The following is a 22,765-nucleotide window of genomic DNA, read 5'->3' as shown; positions in this document are numbered from 1 at the left end:
GTGTCAACCTCGATTGACGTTAGAAGGATTGAAGCAAGGAGACAAACTTTCGAATTTGCTGTTCAAAATTGCACTCGATGGTGCTATTAGGAGATCTGGCGTGCAGATAAACGGCAGTGTTTTTAACCCGTTAACGCCCAAGGTATCTCACAATTGGAATTCAGCTCCGTTTTCGTTACTCATAGTAGTATTCCCATAAATTAAACCTTATTTCACCAAAAAAATTCAAGTCTATGGTGGGGATCCAAAAAAATTCTTGAAAGTGAGTCGTCCATATCTAGCTGTTCTATAAGTTTATTTTCGAGAATAATCAAATATATTTTCATGCAGTTCGACCCATTACAATGTAAACAAGTTGGAAAAAACTGCTGGTGAGGGGTAATTCATAAATTACGTCACGTACAGAAGAGGAAGGAGGGGGTTACAATGAAACGTGACTTCTCATATACAAATTGGAATCCATACAAAAAGTGTGATACAAAGGAAAATTGAGGAGGATGAATATGGCAAAACTTTGCGTGACGTAATTTATGGACGTACCCTGATAAAGAAATTGCAACATAAAGATTGAAAGTTTCAGAGACGAAAGGTGCATGCCAGAACTAAATCATTTAGTGACTTCAATTCACTTTTCTGCTCTACCACGTAAGTAAAATACAGACATACATACATTTCCATACATGTTCTTCTTCTTCTTTCTGGCGTTACGTCCCCACTGGGACATAGCCTGCTTCTCAGCTCAGTGTTCTTATGAGCACTTCCACAGTTATTAACTGAGAGCTTACTATGCCAATGACCATTTTTGCATGTGTATATCGTGTGGCAGGTACGAAGATACTCTATGTCCTGGGAAGTCGAGAAAATTTCCAACCCGAAAAGATCCTCGACCGGTGGGATTCGAACCCACGACCCTCAGCTTGGTCATGCTGGATAGCTGCGCGTTTACCGCTACGGCTATCTGGGCCCCCCATACATGCACATGTACAATAATGCACACTTAAGCCATTTATACCAAAAACAAAATAAAATCTCACATCAGATATTTTGATGTAGAAAAAAAACCTACAAATGTTTCAGAATAGTCTTCAAAAAGATTATATAAAACTTGCCAGCTGATAATGGAAACATAACTATCAAAATATTTTTTCTGGTTCAAGTTATTAGTATACAATGTAACTCTGATCTGACAGTGATCGAAATTTATATTTGGCATTATCAGAATTTCGTTAGTGCTGATCATAAGTTAGTCCTTCAGTCCAATGACAGTTAAATATTGGACTCCAACTATTACATGCTTTACAGATGTGAATATTTGAAGCCAACATTATTCGGCTATAACGTTTAAGTTACTGCATCACTGATGCATATAGTCTTGTTCACCGATAGAACCGAATCCACGCGGTCCAAGATTTTTGACACTAGAGCTGGCCAGAATACCTTGGGAGCATACGGAAGCATGTCCGCTCAAATGTCACAATTCTTGGACCGAATGAGTTCAGCAAGGAAGGCTCTTTACTGCTACCTCAACGCGTCGCTGGTTCTAAAAGGTAAACAGCCATACAAAACTACGACCAAACAATGGCGAAGGCGTAATCAATTTTCTCGAAAACATTCATTTTGGAAATTAAGTAGAATTTTCTGATTAAATTGGCAACAACGCACTGCTGTAGCGCGTAGTAAAAAACTGCGTGCAAACAATATCTTTCAAGTGCATTTATTACCTGTAATTTTGCGAATAATAATTTTTACTTTTCCACGTTTAAGTCATAAAACTGGTTCTGGACTTAGGTTGGCGGCTATTCAATTTTACTGTCATTTGACAGCCGCCCTTCACCATTGGAGTTCAGTTCATGGATGGATAAGTCAATTTGTCGGTTTTTTCGTTCTTCACTCCCTTCAAAAGATCAAAGGATCTAAATGGTGTCAAGGTTCATCTAAAAATGTAAGGAGCATTGCATCCGAAATAAGCGATTGTTGCTTCAATCGATAGTAAGTATCCATTGTTTTGTTTCCTTGATGTTTCGCACATAAAAGCAATTCCCAGCTAATATGTTTTTTTTTTTTGTGAAAATATCTCCTTTAGTCGATCATCGTTTTCGAAGATACCATTTTTTTCATCACTGGACTTCAATCATGAGAATGACTTCCGAACTAAGAAGGTTTTAGGCGAATAGCTTTCTTTGGATTTAATCAGTGGACTGATATATAAGCGAAAAAAATGTGTACCAGTAGTGACATTTAGGTGATTTCCAAAGTAATAAGTTTCCAGGCAAATAGGTCTCATTCAGTTCTCCAACTTTTCCAAAAACACTAACTTTGTATCCAATCTCTAGATTAAGATAAAAGCAAATAATGTGTTTGCTACTAGCGCCACATTGGGAGAATTTTCAAAACTACTATGTTTCTGGGCGAATAGATCATAATCAGCTGAACACTTTTGACGAAGATACCAAATTCGAGAGTGTGATTTTTTTCAGTCCCATCGCTGGACTGGACAAATATAAAAAAAATAAAATATTTGACCACTAGCGCCACCTTGTGAGTGTTTTCCGAACTAATATGGTTTTAGGCGAATAGGATTCATTTAGTTGTTCAACATTGTCCATGACACAAACTTTGTATCTAATCACTAGACTGAGATCTTAGCTAATAAAATCTTTGCCCACTAGCGCCATCTTGTGCGTGTTATAAGGTTTTATGTGACTAAGTATCATTTAGTTGTTCAACATTGTCGAAGACAACAATTTTGTATCTCATAACAGAACTGAGATGCAAGCAAATACAATATTTGCCGACTAGCGCAATCTAGTGAAAGTTTACCGAACTAATGAGTTTTCGGGCGAATAGATCTCATTCAGTTGAACACATTTGTCGACGACACCAATGTTGTATCTCATCACTGAACTAAGATATAAACAATCAAAATGTTCGATCGCTAGCGCCATCTTTTGGGTGTATTCCGAACTTAAAACGTTTTAGGCGAATATGTCTCATTTAGTTGATTAACTTTGTCGAAGACATCAATTTTGTATCTCATAACTGGACTGATATACAAGCAAATAAAATCTCTGCTCACTAGCGCCATATAGTGAGTGTTTTCCCAACTAATAAATTTTCGGGTGACTAGATCTCATTCAGTTAAATACATTTGTCGGAGACACCAACGTTGTATATCATCACTGAACTGAGATATAAACAATCAAAATGTTCGACCATTAGCGCCATCTTTTGAGTGTTTTCCGAACAAATAAGGTTTTGGGTGAATAGTTCTCATTTAGTTGATCAACTTTATCGAAGACACCAATTTTGTATCTCATAAGTGGACTAAGATATAAGCAAATAAAGTTTTGGCTCACTAGCGCCATCTTGGGAGTGTTTTCCGAATTTATAAGGTTCTATGCGAATAGGTATTATTTAGTTGTTCAACTTTGTCGAAGACACCATTTTTGTATCTCATAACTGGACTAAGATATAAGCAAATAAAGTTTTGGCTCACTAGCGCCATCTTGGGAATGTTTTCCGAATTTATAAGGTTCTATGCAAATAGGTGATATTTAGTTGTTCAACTTTATTGAAGACACCATTTTTGTATCTCATAACTGGATTAAGATATAAGCAAATAAAGTTTTTGCTCACTAGCGCCATCTTGGGAATATTTTCCGAATTTATAAGGTTCTATGCGAATAGGTATTATTTAGTTGTTCAACTTTGTCGAAGACACCATTTTTGTATCTCATAACTGGACTAAGATATAAGCAAATAAAGTTTTGGCTCACTAGCGCCATCTTGGGAGTGTTTTCCGAATTTGTAAGGTTCTATGCGAATAGGTATTATTTAGTTATTGAACTTTGTCGAAGACACTAATTTTGTATCTCATCGCTGAACTGAGATATAAACGAAGCAAATATTTGAACGCTGGAAAGTTGTTTCATATGTTGCTTATACATACGACATCTGAATTAAAATAGTTACCAAGTGAAAGTCAGCAGTCCTGTGATCAACTTTGAAGAAGACAGTTTTCTCTTAAACCTCTTTATTTTCAAGATATTTGCTCTACAAGTACTGTCCTATTTATAGGACGCTGGGCGTTCGGGGCTTCTGTCCTATTTTTAGGACGCTGGGCGGATATGGGTTAACCCTCTCTTTCCCATGGTAGCTCCAGAGCTCCACAACTTTGCACGAATATATTTTTTATATATCAAATTATTTTAAACGGTTTTTTCTCAGAACGGTTTGTTCCTACGTCATTAATAATACATTCGACAAAAAACTGTAGAAAGTTACTCGAAAACCAAATAAAATTAGAAATTGTTCGACAAATACCGATTTTTCCAACGAAAAAATCATGGCGGTTTTCAGTACGCTGGAAAGCGTATATGTTGCCATGAAAGTGTTCCAATTAAATTATCGGCATCATAATATAGATGCGTACAACCTCCATAGTGATTGAAAACGTAATATTTTTACTTACTTTTTCCGTAAACTTAAATTTGATTGTGGAGCACCACAGCTCCATTGGGCAGATAACAGCAAAAACTGAATGACTGTCATACGGCATACCGTTTTGATTCATATTGCGGACAGCTTCAAATTCCGGACACTCAACTTTGTATGGGAAACATTTCACACGAAATGTTTCAATTTTTGCCGTTCAAAAGTTCTCATTTTCGAGGCTCGTTTTAGTAAGCTTTTTCCATAAATATCTTCGAAAATTTATAATGCCCAACTACCTTAGATGTCTCTTTAGCGGTTTGACGATTTCAATTGATGATTTGACTGTTCCATTAATGATTATCATGAGCTGTCCGGAATTCGATTCAAAGTGTCCGGAATATGAGGCAAAAGTGAGGAAGCGTCCGGAATCAGAATCATGAAAAGGCCACACATTTTGATTTATTTAAAATTATTCAAGTTGCGGAAGCGTATTCTTTACCCACCATTCGAAAGATAAGGGCTTCCTACGCTCGATAGCGCTAAGGAATCATACAGAATGATTTATTTTGTATGCTCTATGCTGGGTTATACTTCACTGAGTCCTTAAGTGTCCGTAATATGAATCAAAACGGTACTCCAATGCTTAAGTTCGGTTAGATCACTTATTTCACGTTTGAGCGATGCCGTATTCATTGAAAGTGAAACTTTTTTGTTGAACTTCAGTAAACACTGCACCGCTCAAACGTCAAATCGTGTTCCACCCGTTCCACCGACCATTTCGCTTTCAACCTTGTCGTGCAGTTAAGTTGTTTACTTTGAAAAATCGCACAAAATTCCCCTGAAATGAGCGACAGTGAAGGTTATTTTATTGGTTTCTCGGAAGATGAAACCGAATGCGTTATTTCTTCATTGGAAAACACCGAAAACAATTAAGTTCGTGAATTCTTTCGACTTATTCCAGACACTTTCGACGTTGAATCAGGTTGGTAAAAGCATTGAAGCGATTTGAAATTCAATTTTGACTTTGTACTTTTTCACGTTCCAGACAACGATAGTAACTAGAACTAGAACGCTTTTCTGAAAAGCCGATCCTATTCGTTTTTATGGTACATCTGATAGTGAAGATCATGATGGAATCAGTGGATGTGATCAAGCCGCTTCTGCATCCGTTAAATCCAAAATAAGACGGGTCAAAAATCTACTGGTAGAAAGCTAAAGAAAATGCAGATAACAACGCGGGCAGCATCTTCGAAAAAACGTCACAACTCCCGATGAACTCCATCAAAAGATAATACACGAGATCCTCCAGCATGTTCATTGTCTCTGTCAGCACCCCCGTTAAGGAGTTTTACTCCTTACCAGTATTTAAGGTGGTAAAGTGTCTCTAATAAAGCATAATAATAATAATAAAAAGTATTTCAAATCACTTTTAATTTTTCTAAGCGAAGATAATATTTAACCTTTGTGCTGTTGGTCATTTAATACTTAGAGCAAACGCCGAGGACCTGGGATCGAATCCCATCCACGAGATAGTCACTTAAGATAACAAAGTTGTTATAGTGACGACTTCCTTCGTAAGGGAAGTAAAGCCGTTGGTCCCGAGATAAACTAGCCAGGGCTAAAAATCTCGTTAATAAAGATAGAAAAAAAATAATACTTGCTTCACAAAAAGTACGCTGTATGCCCATTGGAGCTCAGGAGCTCCATTTATTTTTTTTGACAATTTTTTGCTTGTTCAATAATTTTGACCTAAATGAAAGATATTTGTTCAACAACTTCGAATGAAAAGACTGTTTTCTATTTTTATTTACTTGAAATCGCCGTGGGAAAGAAAGGGTTAAGCGTGAAGTGCTACGAACAATACTAAGGGAAACTAGTAAAAGGCACATGAATCACGAATTATATCGAGAATAGAAAGGAGTCGAATATTATTGAATAATATTCAGCTGAGAATCAGGTCATTTTAACGACTTCATAAAAAGTTTCGACAAAGACAAAGACCTGATGAAGACGATGCACAAAGAACTGATTTACGATATGAAAGGTAGCAGATCTCGTCTTTAAGGAATTTTATTCGATTATGACGGCACGTATTACGTCTCTAGCACTAAATTGCACTATTAACACAATATGCTGAACGTAGCTGGAGTCAGAAGATTTAAACCCCTAGCCCATGCTCCTAGTGACACTAGTGGGTTCTAGTTGCACTGTCTCAAGTCCATCCTCCCCATAATTTAAACCTTTCAGCTTTATAGCTCAAAGCTTTTGCCAGGCAGCTTTCTTATCGAGGGGTGATTCGCTCAACATCACCGTGGTAACGCAAGAGTATTCTCTCGCGCGTTGCCAAGAGAACCACCGAATCCTAACCAATCACGTACGGCGTAGCGTTTTGGAACCGGCGGAGATTCTGCGCGCTTGAGAGAGTGAGTACCATGCGATAATGCGGCGGAACGGAGCAATAATAATGGACGGAAGACGATGACGGACTTCTTCGCGAGAGCGTCCGAGGAGAGGAGCGCATGGTGGCGAAAAGAACTGAGTGACACAACGGTGGTGCCTGAAACCCAGACAGCCGTGCGGCGACCAGTTTGGCAGCGGCCCAAGCTCTTACTACGTACTACGACGTATCATCGCATCGTTTCGTTGGCTCGTTCGTTCGTTCATGCGCTCACACTCCGTCGTCGCGCCGATGCTTTCGGGGCTGATATTGTGCGGCGTGTTTTGTGTGTACGCTTTTGGAGAGGACGGTTCAGTTATATTCGCAAAACAGTTCGGACTGCCGTGTCTTCGTGTCGTGCCGTGCTTCGTGCGTACAATTTTCCCGGTTGTGTATTATTTTTGTGAGTTTTTGGGACTGTCCCGGTCGAGGTTGATGGATTGACAGATTTTTCTCGTCTATGAAACGTAACTGTGCGTGTACCGGGCTATGGAAATCTTTGGAGGGTAAACTGTGTGAAGTGATGGCCTATGAGCCGGAAAATCTGTGCAAAATCTTCATACACCCCCAATGCTGATGAAGTGAACGTGATTGAACCCCACTGTGCAAGGATTAGCTCCAATAAGGATCAATCTGTAAAGTCGTAAAAGTAAGTGGATTGATTTGAGGGGGGCTTTCCTTTGTTCGATAAGGATCAAACTGGGACACGTCTCGTCCAAAGGCATCCATATACACAGGCCAAGCAGTCTGGGTCCGGAAAAAAAGGACACAAGGTTTACGTCCTTTAATGAGGTCTTGCCAGCGAGGAGGATATACGCTGTGAAAGTGAAAAAAAAAACCGTCTGTGGTGTGTGTCTGCTGCCTTTCTACCAATACAGAGTGTATCGAAAGTGAAGTGCGGCTGAAGAAGAGGGTGAGTGAGTGGGTGGTTCTATCGTTTTGGGCTGGGAGGACAGGTGAACTAGTTTTCCATCGTCGTGTCGTGTCGATGTCGATGCAGCCAACTATATATCTCGGGAACGAACGAGATCCCATCGATTTTAATTTCCGCTTCTTCTCGGGGTTCGTTCAACGATAATGAAGAAAACCTACAGTATTGGACGAAACATTGAAAACTTTTTTGATTTTTCATACAAAATGATCACCTTTGGTAGGGTAGATCTCAGTTGACCCTCCTACTAGCCACATCGTTTTTCAATCATAGGTAAATAGGAATATAAAAAAACAGATGACCAATGATCAATATCAACTCAGATTCTCGAGCTGGAAATAGCTTTTTAAGATCTTAGGAAAAACTGGTTTCAAAATTAATCAAAAACATGACCTCTCTTTTAATCTTCCATAAGCGTCGGTGCAATAATCGACCGATTTTTCAACCAATTTAGTCGGCTGTTGAACTGTCAAATGTTTAATGGGGTTGACAGTTCAACAGTCGTCTAAATAGGTTTAACACAGTGATCTACTGACAAGTCGCCAGATTTGTGAACTGTCAAAGGTTTAATGGGGTGAGGTTGTTCCTATCTGACATTTCGGAAGGGACACGGAAAACAAAATAAACTCGAAATTGGGGTTGTAGCAAAATTTAAAAAACCGTAAAAAAATGTTTGTTGAACTTAAACCAACGAAAATCATTTAAACATTTATTAAACATTTGTTTCTGGCCTAAACTTAAGCGTTTGGTACTGAAATTGGGACAGGGCTCTAGGCGCATTGTAAAGAAAACATTCAAAATCAATAATATTGATCTGCGTCTTCATACCCGCTTAAACGAAGTTACACAAAATTGAGTACGATTCACGCAAAATCGAGCTCTTCTGGACCAACACATCAGATGTGTTAATTTAACACATGCTGAAAAACCTGCTCCTGGGATGATTTACTCTTTTTTTTTGCAAAGCTCCGCAATACTTCCCGACTAGCTGAAGCTATCAAAATTATAACTTGATGAGTTATTTAGTTACGATCTATTTTTGTAACGCTGGTTGTTAATTTTTTTTTTTCAATTAGGGTAAATACTATATAATTTTTCTTAATATGTTTTGAAAATATTTTTAAGTGTGTAAGTCTATTTACAGAAAATGACAAATAAAAAAAATATATTGTTTTTAAATAACCAAGTCAATAACGGGAATCGAACCGAGACATGTACCAAACCAGCAGAATGGACCTGACGCCCCTACTGCTGAGGCTATTGGTACACTTGAAGTAAAGAATGATGGAAGCTCAACTGGTTCTACGTCTTCTCAGCTCATAAGAATGGACTTGGTGTTTTCAAAATTTCTCCTGCGTCTGAGCTGAAAAACATGACGTCACAATTAACCTTCCAGTCGTCGCGCGGTTTGTTACCGTCAGATCCGCTGCTGTTGTGCACGAAAAGCGAGATTTTTTCAACAGTATTGTACAAAATACAACAGCGCGACGACTGAAGTGTTAATGACGTATATAAACGACAAAGTTACTCGTTCTTGGTGAATGTTCTTCATACAATAAAACACAATTATATCATGTCCTGTTATCATAACAATCTATGATAGAATTTTGTTATAATGATTAATGTAGCTAAAATTCTGGTTCAGTAATAACAAGATTTGTTATAACTTTTTATAAAATGATGTGTTATTAAATGAATTTTAACACCTTCTGATATAATCTTGTTATGAAACATTGGAAAAATATTACATCATATCTAAATTAAATCAACGGGAGATATTTATAACTCAATATGATATATTTGTGATATAATTTTCATATGATCTGCTAGTCGGGTTAGCATCTTTCTACATCGTGAAGTTTGAGTAAATTAAGCAGAAATGAGATCAATATCGATTTTTTTAGAATGTGTGAACATAACACACATGAAGGGTTGCTCCAAAAGAGCCGATGTTTTCCAACTTTCTTTAAGAGAGTATTTCACGGCCCCAGATAATTCTTCCACCGATTTCTTCACTTGTTACTCTAGCTAGACCTTCCAACAATTCCTACAGGAGTTTTTTTTTCCAAAAAGGTCGTCAAAGATTTATTACAGAAATGTTTGGAGTTTTTGAAGAATTCCAATGCCGATTTTCCCAGTTATTCTTCCCGGCATTCGTTCAACAATTTATGCTCGGTTACTTCTAGGAATTCATTCCAAAATTTCTCCAATTAATTCGACTTGGGATTACACATGAATCTCTTCCAGGAATTTCGGTCGAACTCCATCCAAACATGACTCCTTCGATTCTTCCAAATATTCCAATTGGGAGTGCGAAAAGTTATCCGTGCTCAGTCAAGGATTTGTTTTTTCGTCATTACTAAAAATAACCTTTTAATAATTCGACATTATAGCTGTCGAAATACTTTTTTTTAATCATCCATCAACATCTTTAGTAGAATTATTAACCTAAGAATGGTAATGTTCGTGTTACCAACATCTAGTTTGCCACGAGCTGATAACCTGAGTAGCGGCCCTCAAAGTATCAAATAAATTTTTAATAACATATCCAATCCTCCTCTACATTGAATAAACAATGAAAAACTACAGTTTGTTGTAAGTTTTGTGACAACAGTGCCACTAGCGTTCTACTATTAATATTTCTATTACATCTGTTCACCGAGAGACAAAATTGCATAACCAAGTAGTTTATAGTAAATGTCGTATTTTCCCTCCTTGTGCATGGATCGCATCACCAACCCTTTCTGTGGTTATTGTAGAGATGCAGGGGGATTCTCGGCCTCTATAAGCCACCATCATTACGCATTAACATTCCTTCTCCATCCCATCTGACTGTAAGGACTTGGCTGGATCTAAGTGCAATTCTTACCAGTTCCGATCAATCACTACCATTGCCATGTAGAGTCATTGCTATGCTATGTTATGATCATAACTTACACTAGTTTCATACGAGGTTTCCTTGGGATTTTGTTTAAAGCCCCCAGAAAAATTTTCAAAAATTTATTAAATGATTTCTAAAACATCCGTTATGTTTCCCAGGAGACATAACACGAAGAATGTCTGGAAAAGTTCATTGAAGACTTTCTTGGAAAATTTCTCAAATAATCTCTACAGTAATTCCTGATGCTATCCTAGATGAAATCTTAAGCAAATCGTGAACGATAATTTTGTAAGGATTCCTAAGAAATCCCTGGACTCCTGGAGGCTTCTCTGGAGCAATCAGTGGTTGGATTCCGGAAGATGTTCTAAACGAAATGTTAGAGGAAGTCTTAGGGAAATCGATGTAAGACGGATTGCATACTTAAGTTATTAGAGGACTTGAGATTTTCTTGAAAAATGTCCTAAAGAAGGCTAGAAGGAGCGTTATTGATGAAAAGTTTGACGTTATTTATGAGGTTATCCTAATAAAATTTCAAGTTGATTCTTAGAACGTATCCATAACGAAATTCTTGGAGGAATTCTTTAGGAAGTCGGTAGAACTTACTAGTCGAGCTCCTGAGGATTTTTTTGGATTAATCTTGCTTATTCTACGAGGCGTGTGAGGTGAAACGATTCAAATAAGGTTACTTGTTGAACTGCTTCAATTTAATTAACATTTAGGCTTATTCTACGACTGACGTGAAGTGACAATTGTAGGTCTCATATAGCGAGGTAACAATTCTCGACTCGAATGAAGTGACTCGCCCTGCAAATCAAATGGATAGTCGCCTCGCTGTGCGAGACCGACATTTCTCATCTCTCGCCACTCGTAGAATAAACCCAATTAGGCGTCTCACGTCACTCGAGGTGAGAGCGACTCGTCGCGACTCACATGCCGCGCAGAATAAGCACAAATGTCTGAACGATGCTTTTTCCAAAAACAGGGGGAGACCAAAATCCGTACACTTCATACAAATAGTAGGCGTTTTGTATAAAGTGGACGGTTTTAGATTCAGTTCCTAGGTTCGGATTTCGATCCCACACGGCACCTGATTTAATTTCTGATTAAATTCCCATAGAAATTCACGAAAACATACGCACAGTAATGTTACGAGAGAACCCAAAAAAAAAACAATTCTAAGATAAATTTTTCGGTCAGATTTTATAAGGAATCAATTACCTGGTTCCTGTTGGGTTTCTCATTCTTCTCTTGGTCGCTGTGTTAATCTCTTTTTGGTATATTTTGGTACAGTGGGATTCCGCTTTTGGCACGCTCCGTTTTTGGCATGCTCCGTTTTTGGCACCCCCCGATTTTGGCAACAAAATGGATCCGTTTTTGGCAACATTTTTCAATATCATTAAAATTTGTATTTTTTTTTTGTAAATATTATTCTGTCGTTTGTTTCAGTCATTTGAAAAGCAATCCAGCTTCACGCTTACCGCATTCCTGAGTTCAATTGTCGCCGGTATTTCTCAAAATGTCACCAACTTCTAGGAGCACCGTATGCGCTTATTTAATTCTAGATGGCCGAATAGTCGCAACGTTTCATGAATTCATTAATCTCTATGAGTATCTACTAGTATCAATTAGAGTTCCAACATCTTTTCTCAGGCATTTACGCTTTATGACCAGCCCACTTGAGTATGCCAGTAGACAATAGTAATTAGTAAACGTCAGTTTTCTTCAGATTTGGAACAGCTTTTCTTAACAAAGCAACATACCTAAGACGAACAAAAAGTCTAAAAATCACACAGAGTTTTCATATAAAGTTTCGTTTTGCTCACTTTTCTCTTTATTGTAGAATTACATGCATTGCTTATGTAGAACATACCATAGCAAAAGAAGCAAATCACTTTTTTAAAGAAACGATGCAACATTATATTCCAGTATTACTCAAGTTAAAGTATACTACGTGCTATATCAAGATTTAATTCAAGTATGCCTGCCGCATGAAATTATCAAAATGTTCCTTGTGACCCCTGGCTAGGTCTAAGGGTTGTCTAACTGGATTCTGATTCTGATTCTGAATCCGTTTTTTGACTGCTATGTTTTAAATATGAGCTTCTGAGAATTTTCAGCAAATTTTTGGAAATACTGAGCGAAATTTGGGAAATCCTATCGGATATTACTAAGGGGTTTCTTACGGGAACCTGAGAATGTATATTGTGGATGCTATGCAAAATCGATTCCTTGTAAACTCCCAAGATTCATAAGGCAGCTTGCGATTTTTTAGAGGAATACTGCGGATTCTTAATTGTATTTTGAATATTTTTGGTAAGAACTTGAGGATTCTGAATAGGTTTCCAGCAGAATTTGGGGATTGCTAGTGGCACTCTGGAAAGTCCTTATGAACTCTTGAGAATTTCGATCCGAAACTTGAGAATTTTCAGCAATATCGTAACGGAATCTTGAAAGTTTCAGCGCTATCTTGAAAATTATTAGCAAGCTCTTGGGTAGATGTAAATTCCTATCTGGCTTCTGAGTAAGACCCAAAAAATTATAAGCAAGATTCTGTGGATTCCTAGCATGCTAGTTTAGAACACAAACGGGTTCTATACCATTTTGTAATAATTTTCAGAGGAATTTTTCTTTCATATTTCAAAGACAATATACACCGTCTTAAACCAAAGGCTGCACTTATATTATACAACGGACACACGGACAAATATTCATTGAAGATGAAGAATTTTTGTTTGACGAAAAGATTCCTCCGACTGGAGCGAACTTCCACGAAATCGAACCTACACTCCGTAGTACAATACGCCTAAACGATTGACGCCGCTAACCTCACAGCTACGAAGCTCACATTTCTGTGGAAAACCTTATTGAAGGCTTAGTCAATATTATGTTCCAAAAAATAGTTTAGTTTTCTATTGGTACAGCAAATGATTTCAGCTGTTTTTGTGTACCGTAAAACGGGGTAACTTTGATAGTTTTTTCGAAGAAAACTTGAATATTTAAGCATGCTGTTCCAAAGAATTATAATTTATATTTTTAAAACAAGTACTGGTATCCTTGCTATCGATTGCAGTCGATAGATCGCCAAAATATTAATTTTGAATGGATATATAATTTTTCATGTAATCGAAAGTTGGTTTTCTGTTTTGGGGTAACTTTGATAATGGAGTATGAATCGAACAAAATTGAATGAATAACGAACATTTGTAGGGCATTGCATACCTCTAGGCGATTAACGTTATATGGAAATTTCTGACTTAGATTACAAAAATGGTCCTAGTTTGTGAAAATGCTTTTCGCTAAGAGATTTGAGACCATATTCAAGTTCTATGATAACTAGGCTGTCAAAGATAAAAGATCAACTATTCAAAAATACATCAAATAGTGATCGTAGAACAGATTGTTTATAAGCGTGTTGAAAATGCTAAAATTGTGTCAATTTTTAATATTCGTACAAAAACCATGAAATGTTCTTGATTCAAATGAAACCCGCTCTTACATGAAATGTCATACTAATATTCCTTAGGTTTGCATTCGTTTTGCTCAACTGATTAACAGAAATTATGATATTTCGTTTAGTATGTGGTGGGTTACGCACTATCAAAGTTACCCGCATTATCAAAGATACCCCGTTTTACGGTACTCTTTGACTGTAGTTAATCATTTGATATCAGATGCCTTACTATGCAAGAAATTTAATTTAAAATAATAATTTTCAAATGATCGAATATTGTCAAATTTGAAGCTAGGGATTAAAATAAAAAACCGTTTCTCCTTAATTTTATTTAACTAGAATCATTCAGTTTTGTAACACCTAGAACTTTTTTTGTAAATACGCTTCCAATGAAATTTCTGTATTCTTACACTACTTGTTCTTGAACAAAGGTCACTAATGCGATTATCGTTTTTACATGACCCAAGTATACAAATAGTATTCATAAAGTTTGTAAAACATCATTGAAGATATTTCGGCTGTGTGTAGAACGCCTGTCAAAATAAATATGTCGGATCTTCAGATTTATAACATAGTCCTATCCTACGGATTCTACTTCGAAATGGACTGTTCGGAAGCCTGGCCATCATTTGGTTCCATAATTATGATGAAACAATGTCAAAATGATATTTTTGAAATTAAAAAAATGGGTTCCGATTTTGGCACGGTTCCGTTTTTGGCAACTGAAAATTTCGACTTTGTTGCCAAAAACGGAATCCCACTGTATTTGAATCCTGTTTAGTCTCTTTGCAACAGGCCTCTAAAGTTTCTATTTTTAGAATACTCAGTTGCTACTAGTTGTGCAATTGCGAGTTCAAAAGCAATAACATATGACAGAAGAGAATTTTATGATGAAAAAATATAAATGTTAAAACGTGCTTGTGAAAATTTTATTCAAATCGGTCCATAAATAACTGAAATCAGCCTACCCAAGTTGACCATTTTGTCAGAAAATCCGAAAAGCTACATAACTATTGTCCAACACTGTAGGTGGAACGGGGGTGACTTCGGAGAGTGTGGGTGGGTGGTCGATCGGACTGCAGCAGACAGATTCCCCGTAGGGTTTCACTTGCTTGGAGGGTGGTTCTATTTTGTTGTGGCATTTCGCGTCAGGATATTGTGTGGTGGTGTCATCCGCTAGCAGGATAGTCGGGAGTTGTGTCAGTGTGAGTAAAGTGCTATCACTCGCGCGAGGAGAAGAAAGTCAGAGAGGATACGATGGGGGTGGGAGGAAAATCTGTTTTTCCTCCCGTCATCGTTCGTCGTGGCCTGCCCGTGCTTTCCCGGTACGTGTCGTCTTGTTGGACAACGAAAACAACAACAGTACGGTTTTTGTGGACTGTAGAGAAGCATGTGACGTGGGCACAAAGAAAAACCGGTGGCGTGGCTAGGAAAATCATTCAACGTTTTGATTCTTCTTCTTCTTTGTGGCATTACGTCCTCACAGGGACAGCGCCAGCTTCTCAGTTTAGTGTTCAATGAGCACTTCCACAGTTATTAACTGAGAGCTTTCTTTACCGAAGTTGCCATTTTCGCATTCGTATATCGTGTGGCAGGTACGATGATACACCATGCCCAAGGAAGTCAAGGAAATTACCATTACGAAAAGATCCTGGACCAACCGGAAATCGAACCCAGACACCTTCAGCATGGCTTTGCTTTGTAGCCGCGAATTCTAACCACTCGGCTAAGAAAGGCCCCGAATAGCATCATATTTAATTCAAGTTTTGAGCTCACGAAGAAATGCAACATAAAAAAAAACAGAAGAAAACTTACAAACTATTACGTCTGTTATTGTTACAACCGGTAACAACTTACGTCGCTTACATGGTTGCTTGCAATTCTCCGAATTTCAGAATCGGCCACAATGCCAGCCCGTGAGCCGTAGGTACTAGGTCAGCTTTCCAAACAGTTGCTTCAGCGCTCTTTCTGAACTTGACATAAATGCACACATGAGGTGATTCCGAGAAGTCTTTTGATGCAGAATTTGTAGTTTTTTTTAACTTGATCATCACACGCTTCATGTTTTCTCATTCTTGCCGATGTTAGGTTTAAAATGGAACAAATCTGCTTGTAATCTGTTATAAAAATAAGCGTAGCGTTAAACGAGTATCTATTGAGCAAGACTATGCTGAGGGTCGTGATTTCGAATCGCGCCTGTCATCGAGAATCTTTTCAAGCTAGAAAAAAAGTAGAAGTTATATTTGTACAGTGAATTCTCGCTTAACCATTGTTGTAGGCATCATCGAGTTAGAAAGGGTATCCAATTAAGAGAGGTGAATCTCAGAATTTAGTATGGATAAATCTATCACAGTCGCCAAGATTCGCATTGCTCTCCTTTGCACACCTTTGTTCAGACTGTTCCTAAAATTCTGAGGATTGGTTGGCGAGTTGGCTGGTCGGTTACCCAGCGACCAAGAAACGGGCCAAAGGCACCTCATGGTGTGGATGTAGAGCGACGAGGACTGGTGGTTACAATGACTACAGTGAACCTTCCATTACTCGAATTTATAAAACTACAGTAACATGAGTTTAAGAACCATAGTAAACCATGGATACCTCGATGCTATTAACACTTATCTGTGTTCTATAAAACCTAACTCGAATGTTTCCTTTAACATCGAGTAATAGAGAGCTGACTGTATATGACTGCTGTTGGTTGTGGTGAGAAAATAATTTGCGCAGTTTCCAACTGTCTCGCAAAGAGGAAGAAATTTCTCTACACATTCTAAAATTCTCAAACCCAACTCTCGCTGATGCCCCGTTGGATAGGGATGATGGTGATTCCCACCAACATTTACGGTACGGTCGCTTTCCCTGTAATGGTGGTGATCTATCGGAATTGCTTGCTAGAGAGCACTATGGGACGGAGCTAGGAGGGAAAATCGCACAGTGAAAGCTGTAGAAGGGGAGGGAGTCGCTGCGCTGCGCGGCTTCAAGCGAAGCGGAGAAAAACCAAAACACTGACTGGACGATCTTCTGCAGTCAGATGCGAGGAGGTTTTGACGAGTTCCAAGACCTAAGCTCCCATTAGAAAATCAACGGCAGTCAGTCCATATACCTAGTGGGTGGGTGAGAGTGGAGAATAGATTAGTACGGTAAATACATTCTGGAATGTCAATTACTGCGCGCCCCGGGGACCGCCCGTGGTCGATTTGCTCAATTGAGTAATGTATTACGGGGGATTCGGTCGGCCGACCAACCCACTCACTGCGTCTCAGAGGTCCAATTATGTAATCAGAAGACGTATTCTTCCATTTTCGTTTGAAAACAAGCCGAAACGAATGTATGAACTCGTCGGAGAGATATGAACTCTTTCTACAGGCTGGGACGTTCAATAACAGAATAGTAGTTCCGTAAAGAATCAATTGAGGATACCCCATCAGTAAACTTTTTGAAAAGGTTATTTTGAACAGAATGATGATCCACATCAAAGAAAAATCATTTTTTTCCAACGAACAGTTTGGACTCCGACATAACAATTCGACCAGTTATCAACTTTTATGTGTAACAAATTTGATACGTTCCAACAAATCTGAATGCTATTCTACTGGTCTTGCTCTTCTAGACATAGAAAAAACATTCGACAGTGTTTGGCATGAAGGCTTGATTGTAGAATTAGAAAACTTTAACTTGTCAACATACATTGTTCGAATAATCCAAAGTTATCTGTCAAATCGTACACTTCAGGTTAATTATCAGAAGTCCAAGTCTGATAGACTTCCTGTAAGAGCTGATTCATCAACGCAGCATTTTTGGACCAATATTGTACAATATTTTCACACCTGACTTACCTGAGTTATCTCAGGGATGTCAAAAATGTTTGTTTGCGGATGACACAGACCTCTCCACCAAAAGACGAAGCCTGTGTGTCATCTGTAGTCGATTACAAAAAAAAAGTTTGGATATTTTGTCTTCATACTTACAAAAATGGAAGATTTCTCCTAAGGCTACCAAAACTCAACTAATAATATTCCTGCATAAACCAAAAGCTCTTTATTTGAAACCTTCAAGTAGACCTGATGTTACGATGAGAGGGGTTCCAAGAAATTGGTCAGATGAAGTTAGATATCTAGGGCTCATGCTAGATACATATTTAACTTTCAAAAATCACATTGAGGGCATTCAAGTCAAATGTAACAAATATATAAAATGTACTTATCCTCCGATTAACAAAAAATCAAAACTTTGTCTTAAGAACATGCTTTTGATCTTCAAACAAATTTTCAGGCCAGCCATGTTGTATGCCGTACCAATATGGACTAGCTGTTGTAAAACAAAGAAGAAAGCTCTGAATACGCGTAGAAAAGCTTAAGACAATTTTTATAATAGAGTAGTACCGTAAATTCGGGTGAAATTGATCAGTAGGGTGAAATTGGTCACCGGGTCACACGATTTTATTTCTTCCTAATAGAGCACAAATATCAATGTAACCTGCATTGAATGAACGTTTGTTTGTCGTAACTATTGTCGATTTGTGTGTTTTGAAGTTTTTTGCGTTAAAGAATATTTATTTCTAGAGAAATAATGTAAAATTTCAAAATCATGTACGGTGCAGCTTGTACAATCATCCATATACTTCTAGTTCTGAACAAAGATTTGAACATGATATAAACTTGAAAGTTTGTGAGGATGCCTAAAATATATTTCCAAACCAGATTTGATTACCGTAAAATAGGGTGAAGTTGATCACTTTTGAGCGATTCTGTTATATAGTTCCTAGTAGGATACATGTTTTATCATCCAAATATTTTTAAAACCTGTACTGGTTGGATGTTTATCTAATTATACAAACGAAATTTTGACAAAATGTTTCCATAATAATGAAAACATTTTTTAGAAATCAAAAAGTGGAGTTTTTGATTCCGGGGTAAAGTTGATCAGTTACTACGGTCAATTTCCTAAAGTAAAGAGATACGCTATTTACTCAATTTGGGGTCACTGAATCTGAATCAAGTCTCAAAAATCTTACAACTTGTTGTTAAATCGGTCAATTTTAGAATTGAATGTTGTGTATTACAGAATACACCACGTTAAACGCCTAAATGTATGCAATTTTCGTTTAAATTAGCAACTCGCTCACAAAAAGAACATGTTTTTTCTCTGGAAATAAATTTTTATCCTCAAAGCAAATTCAAAACTGGATTCACAGAACATATCTGGAATGTATGTAATAATTTATTTAAATGGTATCTTTATATACCCTTGGCAATAGTCGATTTTTTGGAGGAGAACCCTTCAACAGTCCATCAAACATTTCCTAAAACATATGTTTTTCCATGGTATGATTATCTTAACTGTCAAACCAAATTTGGGAACACCAAGAACAGCTATCAGGTAATGCGACATCATAGAAATTGTGATGATTGAAATCAGAGGCGCGTCCACGTTCGCAACCATGGGTAGGACAAGTGTTGGCAAATATTTTTGCACAGTGAACAAATAAAAATGTTTAACCCTGGACTAGAAAATGAAAGTTTCTATATTTGAGGGACTCGCAAAGGATGTTAGTGACATTTTGGTCGGTTTGGAGTTGAGTGGAGGAAATCGTACTGTTTTTAAGCCTTCTAACGATATTTCAGGTGATGTTTTCGCTTGATAAAAAAAAGCAATACAATTCTTAGAAGATCGGCTACTTTCTTTTGTTTTTTTTTTAACTTAATCTAATAGGAGCCAGGAGACATAAGTTTGATTCTTCATAGTATCAGAGCAGGCATTTGTCTAACAAGGGAAGGTCACGATGGTGTTACACGGGGTTTTCAACCGGACTATTTTTGTTAGATTCTACATGTCGAAATATGAAAAACCCCAAAGCCTTTCGGGTGATGGACCAGTGGTGTAGCCAGGAGGGACTCTGAAAGGGGCAATTTTGTACGTATATTATATTAGTAAGCTGATTGGAAATTTGGCAAAAATATTTTTTTAATATCTATTGTGATAGTAGAGAACAGAATTGATATGAATGTATGTTTAAAATGTATTTTCCATGCCATAGGCGCAATCGAGATGGGTTCAGTATTGGTATACTATTCTAATAAAACCAAATTTGTTTGAGTGCCCATATTCCATGTTAGTTACGCCAATGGCATGGAAAATACATTTTAAACATACATTAATGTCAATTCCGTTCTCTGCCATCACAATAGATACTAAAAAAATATTTTTGTCAAATTTGCAATTTGCTTAATAATATAATATACGTACAAAATTGCCCCTTTCAGAGCCCCTCCTGGCTACACCACTGGTCCATCACCCGAAAGACTTTGGGGTTTTTCATATTTCGACATGTAGAATCTAACAAAAATAGTCCGGTTGAAAACCCCGTGTAACACCATCGTGACCTTCCCTTGTAAGATTAAATACCTACTCTTTTTTAGAATTCCTAGTGACATTACGACAAGTATTACTGTATGTGTTTTCTCATAATTTTCACTAGAAATTTCATCAGATATTTGTTAAGATATTTGCCCAAATGTTCAGACATTACTCCAGAAATTTCTAAAGAAATTTATTTAGTGATTATTTTTCAATGAATTCCTCCACTAATTTTCCTGGGAAATTTCTTCAGGAATTTCATTTGGGATATCTCAAAAATTCAATAAGGATTTCCCAAGGGGAACCGCAAAAATGGAAATTCTTCAAAGATTATTTCAGAAATCATCTAAATTCTTCCGAAATTTCTTTGAAAAATTTCTCAAGAAACTCCTAACTCCATCGATTTCCCTGGGACATCCTCCAATTTTGCCGTCAAAACATCTTCTAAAATTCAATCAATAACTTCACCATAATTTATAAAAGCCAGGATATAGGAAAGATTTCTCCTAGGGATTTCCCTAAAGATACCTTTAGCAATTGCTCCAGAGATTCCATCTAAGATTTATAAAGAAATTCCTCCCGTAATTATTTGAGATTTTCTCAAGTAAAGGCTGGTTTGCTGATGACAAGAAACGTAATCGCTTATCTGATGACAAGAAAAGTAAACGCCGATTTGCTTCCAAACATGTTCAAGAGAATTACATTTCTTTGATCGCTGTACGCAGTTTAGAAGAAATTTAATTTCAAATAGCCCTCTCTGTAAAAAATTTCTTGACCCATTCAGTCCAAGGATTTCTTTACTTTTTTTGAGCAAGACAGCATACTTAGCCTTGAAAGTTTTTTTTTTCAAGAATTCTTCGAGGAATGTCTCCAGGGAAATGCCTAGGAATTCCTTCTGGAAAACAAATCCGTATGGTATTTTAAAAATAAATCCTAGGCTAACCTCTGTAAAAACAGGGTTAAGTTTAAAAGTCACCCTTGATGAATAAGGTTCTGTGAAATAACTTGTTGGCTCTTGAGGAAGTTGAGGAAGGTTTCCTTGATAATTTGCCAAGATAATCAAAAAACATTGGACAGAATCTCTATAGAAATTTAGTAAAGAAATAATCGAAGGAAAAATTTGAAAAATTGCTGTAGTAGAAACTGGTAGGAAAACTGGAACAAACTTTTGAAGATTGTATTTTTCCGATTTCTGAAAGAAAACGTGGATGAATTCTTCAAGGAATCTACATGAACAGGCGGAGGAGATATTTCAGGGTTTCTTGGAAAAAAGGACCCTTGAGATATTGTTTTCAAACACTCTGGACTAAAACTTTATTAATTTTTTAGAAAGTAATTCTGTAGAAATCTTTGGAAGATCTCCTAGAGTAACAACTGGTGAATTCGGTTGAAGGATTAGTGTAAAAATATCTAGAGAAAATTCTAGAATAATTTAGGAACAAAATCAAAGCAATATCTTAGGAAATAACTAAATACTTTGGAGTTCTAATGTATTTCCTTGATCAAATTCTAGAGAAATTGTTCTTACCATCCTTTGAAAAATCGCTGGAAGAATTTCTGGAAGAATCGTTAGAAGAATTTCTGGTGAGACCCCGGAAGAAAACCCTGAAAGTATACTAAATACAATTTTCAGGAGAAACTTTAATGTATATTTAAGTTGGTTTCCAATCTTTCCGCTGATCTTTTTTTTTAGTTGAATCGTGTGTAGGACAATCCTTTGACTGTCCTACCCTTTTTTTTCGTGCGTAGTACATGTCCTACCTGTCCTACCCACTTCCCGCGCCACTGATTGAAATTGTATCATAGCTCTCTTAACAGTTTATACATGTGGGTACATGAATGATCAACTTCTCCTCACTGATCAACTACACCCCGAATTACGGTACCCAAACTCGTACCAATTTGCTCATTCGGTTGAAATAATTGAATTTCTGTTATATATAAGAAAATTTCTTAGAAAATTGCGTTTGAATGTATGCGTTTTCTGCGTAATTCTTGAAATTTAACTATTCATTATTTCTATGAATATTGTATTGTTAACAATTTAGCAAGCATATTCGGATTCAGGGAGCTCTAATTTATTATGTTGAGTTGTTTTGAAAACTAACAATAATCGCATTGACAAGTGATCAATTTCACCCCTATATAAGGTACACCGTTTTTTTTTATTTTAGAGATATTTTTTTAGTACTAAAATGACATTTGTTACAAAATGTCGGTACATGAACCAATGAGGCTCACCTTCGTACTTGTTTTCCTGCATTCAGTTGTTTGGCA

The 22,765-nt window shown here is 37.1% G+C and overlaps 1 protein-coding gene across 3 annotated transcripts in view; it reads left to right on the top strand.

Annotated features, from left to right (window-relative positions):
- Nucleotides 1-7,048: 7,048 nt before the first annotated feature.
- The window catches only part of LOC110674225 (uncharacterized membrane protein DDB_G0293934-like), a 256,353-nt gene continuing 240,636 nt past the window's right edge, over nt 7,049-22,765 (top strand). Inside the window, exon 1 of one of the 3 annotated variants that reach the window (XM_021838396.1) lies at nt 7,049-7,784. The gene's annotated coding sequence lies outside the window, so the exon portion shown is untranslated. The remainder of the gene's footprint in view (nt 7,785-22,765) is intronic. The other 2 variants (XM_021838400.1, XM_021838405.1) reach the window with 2 other exon arrangements.

The sequence above is a fragment of the Aedes aegypti genome, chromosome 1 (genome assembly GCF_002204515.2).
Source record: "Aedes aegypti strain LVP_AGWG chromosome 1, AaegL5.0 Primary Assembly, whole genome shotgun sequence".
In the NCBI taxonomy this organism is placed as follows: domain Eukaryota; kingdom Metazoa; phylum Arthropoda; class Insecta; order Diptera; family Culicidae; genus Aedes; species Aedes aegypti.
Note: the sequence above shows the minus strand (reverse complement) of the source record. Positions and strands in the feature narration are given on the sequence as shown.